This window comes from Triticum urartu, chromosome 6, assembly GCF_003073215.2.
Source record: "Triticum urartu cultivar G1812 chromosome 6, Tu2.1, whole genome shotgun sequence".
Lineage (NCBI taxonomy): Eukaryota > Viridiplantae > Streptophyta > Magnoliopsida > Poales > Poaceae > Triticum > Triticum urartu.
This window is the reverse complement of record NC_053027.1, coordinates 491,136,284-491,142,882: the sequence shown is the minus strand read 5'-3', so window position 1 is coordinate 491,142,882 and position 6,599 is coordinate 491,136,284.

Genomic DNA, 6,599 nt, shown 5'->3' with positions numbered 1-6,599 from the left:
GATCTGATCGTGGAGGCGAATATTTGAGTTATGAGTTTGGACTTCATTTGAAACAATGCGGAATAGTTTCGCAACTCATGCCACCCGGAACACCACAACGTAATGGTGTGTCCGAATGTCCTAATCGTACTTTGCTAGATATGGTGCGATCTATGATGTCCCTCACTGATTTACCGCTATCGTTCTGGGGTTACGCTTTAGAGACAACTGCATTCACATTAAATAGGGCACCATCTAAATCCGCTGAGACGACACCTTATGAACCGTGGTTTGGCAATAAACCCAAGTTGTCATTTCTTAAAGTTTGGGGTTGCAATGCTTATGTGAAAAAGTTTCAACCTGATAAGCTCGAACCCAAATCGGAGAAATGTATCTTCATAAGATACCCAAAGGAGACTGTTGGGTACACCTTCTACCATAGATCCTAAGGCAAGATATTGGTTGCTAAGAATGGATCCTTTCTAGAGAAGGAGTTTCTCTTGAAAGAAGTGAGTGGGAGGAAAGTAGAACTTGACGAGGTAATTGTACCTTCTCCCTTATTGGAAAGTAGTTCATCACTGAAGTCAGTTCCAGTGATTCCTACCGAACCTCATAGGTCAACCAGAGCAAGATCCGCACTAGAGTGGTACGGTAATCCTGTTCTGGAGTCATGTTACTTGACCATGACGAACCTACGAACTATGAGGAAGCGATGATGAGCCCAGATTCCGCAAAATGGCTTGAAGCCATGAAATCTGAGATGGGATCCATGTATGAGAACAAACTATGGACTTTGGTTGACTTGCCGGATGATCGGCAGGCCATAGAGAATAAATGGATCTTCAATAAGAAGACTGACACTGACGGTAATGTTACTGTCTACAAAGCTCGACTTGTTGCGAAAGGTTTTCGACAAGTTCAAGGAGTTGACTATGATGAGACCTTCTCACCCGTAGCGATGCTTAAGTCCATCCGAATAATGTTAGAAATTGCCGCATTTTATGATTATGAAATTTGGCAAATGGATGTCAAAACTGCATTCCTTAATGGATATCTTAAAGAAGAGTTGTATATGATGCAACCAGAAGGTTTTGGCGATCAAAAAGGTGCTAACAAAGTGTGCAAGCTCCAGTGATCCATTTATGGACTGGTGCAAGCCTCTCGGAGTTGGAATATACGCTTTGATAGTGTGATCATAGCATATGATTTTATACAGACTTTTGGAGAAGCCTGTATTTACAAGAAAGTGAGTGGGAGCTCCGTAGCATTTCTGATATTATATGTAGATGACATATTGTTAATCAAAAATGATACTGAATTTCTGAATAGCATAAAAGGATTTGAATAAGATTTTTTCAATGAAAGACCTCAGTGAAGCTGCTTATATACTGGGCATCAAGATCTATAGAGATAGATCAAGACGCTTAATTGGACTTCCACAAAGCACATACCTTGATAAAGTTTTGAATAAGTTCAAAATGGACTAGGCAAAGAAAGGGTTCTTGCCTGTATTACAAGGTGTGAAGTTGAGTTAGACTCAATGCCCGACCACTGCAGAAGATAGAGAGAAAATGAAAGGTGTTCCCTATGCTTCAGCAATAGGCTCTATCATGTATGTAATGATGTGTACCAGACCTGATGTGTGCCTTGCTATTAGTTTAGCAGGGAAGTACCAAAGTAATCCAGGAGTGGATCACTGGACAGCGGTCAAGAACTTCCTGAAATACCTGAAAAGGACTAAGGATATGTTTGTCGTATATGGAGGTGACAAAGAGCTCGTCGTAAACGGTTATGTTAATGCAAGCTTTGACACTGATCCAGATGAATCTAAGTCACAGACTGGATACATGTTTTTATTAAATGGAGGAGCTGTTAGTTGGTGCAGTTCCAAGCAGAGCGTCGTGGCGGGATCTACGTGTGAAGCGGAGTACATAGCTGCTTCGGAAGCAACAAATGAAGGAGTCTGGATGAAGGAGTTCATATCCGATCTAGGTGTCATACCTAGTGCATCGGGTCCAATGAAAATCTTTTATGACAATGCTGGAGCAATTGCCTTGGCAAAGGAATCCAGATTTCACAAGAGAACCAAGCACATCAAGAGACACTTCAATTCCATCCGCGATTAAGTCAAGGAGGGAGACATAGAGATTTGCAAGACACATACGGATCTGAATGTTGCAGATCCGTTGACTAAGCCTCTCTCACGAGCAAAACATGATCAGCACCAAGACTCCATGGGTGTTAGAATCATTACAATGTAATCTAGATGATTGACTCTAGTGCAAGTGGGAGACTGAAGGAAATATGCCCTAGAGGCAATAATAAAGTTGTTATTTATATTTCCTTATATCATGATAAATTTTTATTATTCATGCTAGAATTGTATTAACCGGAAACTTAGTACATGTGTGAATACATAGACAAACAGAGTGTCACTAGTTTGCCTCTACTTGACTAGCTCGTTGAATCAATGATGATTATGTGTCCTAAACATAGACATGAGTTGTCATTTGATTAACGGGATCACATCATTAGAGAATGATGTGATTGACTTGACCCATCTGTTAGCTTAGCATGATGATCGTTTAGTTTGTTGCTATTACTTTCTCCATAACTATACATGTTCCTATGACTATGAGATCATGCAACTCCCGAATACCGGAGGAACACTTTGTGTGCTACCAAACATCACAACATAACTGGGTGATTATAAAGGTGCTCTACAGGTGTCTCCCATGGTGTTTGTTGAGTTGGCATGGATCAAGATTAGGATTTGTCACTTCGATTGTCAGAGAGGTATCTCTGGGCCCTCTCGGTAATGTACATCACAATAAGCCTTGCAAGCAATTTAGCTAATGAGTTAGTTATGGGATGTAGCATTACGGAACGAGTAAAGAGACTTGCCGGTAACAAGATTGAACTAGTTATTGAGATACCGACGATCGAATCTCGGGCAAGTAACATACCGATGACAAAGGGAACAACGTATACCGTTATGCGGTTTGACCGATAAAGATATTCGTAGAATATGTAGGAGCCAATATGAGCATCCAGGTTCCTCTATTGGTTTTTGACCGGAGATGAGTCTCGGTCATGTCTACATAGTTCTCGAACCCGTAGGGTCCGCACGTTTAACGTTCGATGACGATCGGTAATATGAGTTTATGTGTTTTGATGTACCGAAGGTAGTTCGGACTCCCGGATATGATCATGGACATGATGAGGAGTCTCGAAATGGTCGATACATAAAGATCGATATATTGGATGACTATGTTTGGACTTTGGAAGGGTTCCGGGCAAGCTCGGATGAATACCGGAGTACCGGGGGGTTACCGGAACCCCCCGGGGAGTGTAATGGGCCTCATGGGCTTTAGAGGAGAAGAGGAGGGGTGGCCAGAGCAGGCCGCATGCCTGAGGGAGTCCTGGACTAAGGGGTCCTCGAGCGTCTGGCCTGTTAGCCATGGGCCGGACTGATGGGCTGTGAAGATACGAAGACCGAAGACTGCACCCGTGTCCGGATAGGACTCTCCTTGGCGTGGAAGGCAAGCTTGGCGACCGAATATGTAGATTCCTTTCTTTGTAACCAACCTTGTGTAACCCTAGATCCTCCCGGTGTCTATATAAACCGGAGGACTTAGTCCGGAGGGAGAGAGACTCATTATCATAACCATACAAGCTAGGCCTCTAGGGTTTTAGCCATTACGATCTCGTGGTAGATCAACTCTTGTAATACTCATATTCATCAAGATCAATCAAGTAGGACGTAGGGTATTACCTCCATAGAGAGGGCCCGAACCTGGGTAAAACATCGTGTTCCCTGTCTCCTATTACCATCGACCTCAGACGCACAGTTCGGGACCCCCTACCCGAGATCCGCCGGTTTTGACAACGACATTGGTGCTTTCATTGAGAGTTCCACTATGCCGTCGCCAAAAGGTTTGATGGCCGCTTCAATCGTCAATAATGATGCTGTCCAAGGAGAAACTTTCCTCCCCGGACAAATCTTTCTGTTCGGTGGCTTCGCACTGCAGGCCAATTCGTATGGCCATCTGGAGCAGATCGAAAGCTACGCCCCTGACCATCAGGTTAGATTTGGGAGCTTGAACTACGTTGCGGACATCCGTGGAGACTTGATCTTCGCCGGATTCGAGACCGCGGCTACCACTCCTAGTCACCCCGAGAGACATGGCCTAAATCTGTCATCGGACTGCATCTAGGAGACAGCTCCCGTAACCGCTCTGGCCTTAGATCCGGAGCAGACTCCGCCATCCAAGGATGGGAGGCTCAACCCGCCATGGAGGCCACAGATTCCCCGGCGTTAGAGCCGCACATAGACTTGATCTCATATGATACCTGTGCCACCGGACCACCGGACTCGTCTCTGGCCGTAAGTTCCGAATCATGTGAGCCCGCGGACGCTGAACTAGATCGTTTATCGATCTTCGAATTCAGCGCCGCACACATCTTCCAGCACTCGCCTTTTGGGCGACATGCTAAACTCATTAAAAAAACTGTCCTTGATGAAGGACTCATAGCCGAACTATATCCGGGCCGAACTAGGGGCTGATGGTGGAGAATTTTTCTTCCCACCCGACACCCACTTCATAGCCACGGTCGAGGATTTGACCGACACACTTGATTACGACTCCGAGGACATCGACGGTATGGACGACAATGCCAGAGAAGAAGAGGCCCAGAACCCTTCGTTCACCGGATGCTGGACGACCACTTCTTCGTATGATGTATACATGGTGGATGCACCAAAGGAGAACAGCGACGATGACAAGGAAGATCCAGCTGAGGATAAACCTTCCGAAATACAATCCAAGCGCCAGTGTCAGCGGCGCCGCTCTAAGTCACGTCGCAGTAAAGACAACAACACTGACACAGGAGAAGATAACACTCCAGAAGGTGCCGAAGACAACGAAGACCCTGTTGAAACATCTAATGAACAAGATGAACGGGAAGATGGGCAGGCTAGCCCTAGTAAACATGCCACACACAAAGACTCAGAGGACGGAAGTTATCTTCCGCTCTCCGAGGATGAGGTGAGCCTCGGCACCGACGATTTCATCATGCCTGAGGAACCTCTTGAGCAGGAGCACTTCAAGCGCCAGCTAATAGCCACTGCAAGGAGCCTGAAAAAGAAGCAGTAGCAGCTTCAAGCTGACCAAAATCTGCTCAATGATAAATGGACCGATGTCCTAGCAGCCGAAGAATACAGCCTCAAGCACCCAACCAAAAGCTACCCAAAGCGCAAATTGCTACCTCAGTTTGACGAGGAGGCGCCAGAATACATACCACCATCGTACAATGCGGCTGACCGACCACCACGTGGTCGGGACAAAACTGCAACTCACGCCGAACACCAGCCCGCCCCGCCTCATTGCACAAGTAGAGGTAAATTAGCCCACGGACATACATATGACCTCCGGCAAAACCTGAACAATAAAGCAGGACATACCAGATCAATCTACGGATCACGAGGACGTGCCCTAACACGCGACGACGACCACCTATTCGGACATGACAAACTTAGTCATGTGCGGGCTGAAAACCGCAGATGGACTCCATCAGAGCTACATCGCAATACGGGCCAATATAGAGGCACCACACACCCTCATTGCTTCAGTAACGAGGTCATGGATCATGAATTCCCAAAAGGGTTCAAACCCATGAATATAGAATCATACGATGGAACCACGGACCCCGCGGTGTGGATCGAAGACTTCATTCTCCACATTCATATGGCCCGTGGCGATGGCCTTTAAAACTCAAGGGCCAGCTCGGCATTGGCTCAACAGTCTGCCTAAAAATTCTATTGGCAGCTGGGAGGACTTGGAAGAGGCCTTCCTCGATAACTTCCAAGGTACATATGTTCGACCTCCGGACGCTGATGACTTAAGCCATATAGTTCAACAGCCCGGAGAGTCCGCCAGGAGATTCTGGACTAGGTTCTTAACTAAAAAGAACCAAATCGTCGATTGTCCGAATGCCGAAGCCCTAGCAGCCTTCAAACACAGCATCCGTGACGAATGGCTCGCTCGCCACCTCGGCCAAGAAAAGCCAAAATATATGTCGGCCCTCACGGCACTCATGACCCACTTTTGTGCGGGCGAGGACAGTTGGTTGGCCTGTAGCAAAAACAATGCAAGCGACGCCGGCACCCCTGAAGTTAAAAATAACAAAGACAAGTCTCGACGCAACAGATACAAGCATCGAAACAACAGTGACAACACCGAGGATACGGCGGTCAATGCCGTACAGCGGTCAACACCAAGGATACGACGCAACATATACAAGCATCGAAACAACAGTGACAACAGATACCGAGGATACAACAGTGACAACATGCCGACAAATTAAACACAGAGAATAGGGAAAAGGGATCGCAAAGCGAGGATGATGACAAAGAGCCCCGGCAAACAAACACAGGGGGCAGAAGAAGTTTCCCCCTTAGTTCATAACGGTGAACATGATATACGTTACCCACATCCCCAAGAGGGAGCGCAAGCGTGCGCTCAGGGACGTCTATGCGATAGAGCCAGTCGCCCCAAAATTTAATCCATGGTCATCATGCCCGGTCACTTTTGATCACCGGGATCATCCGACCAGTATCC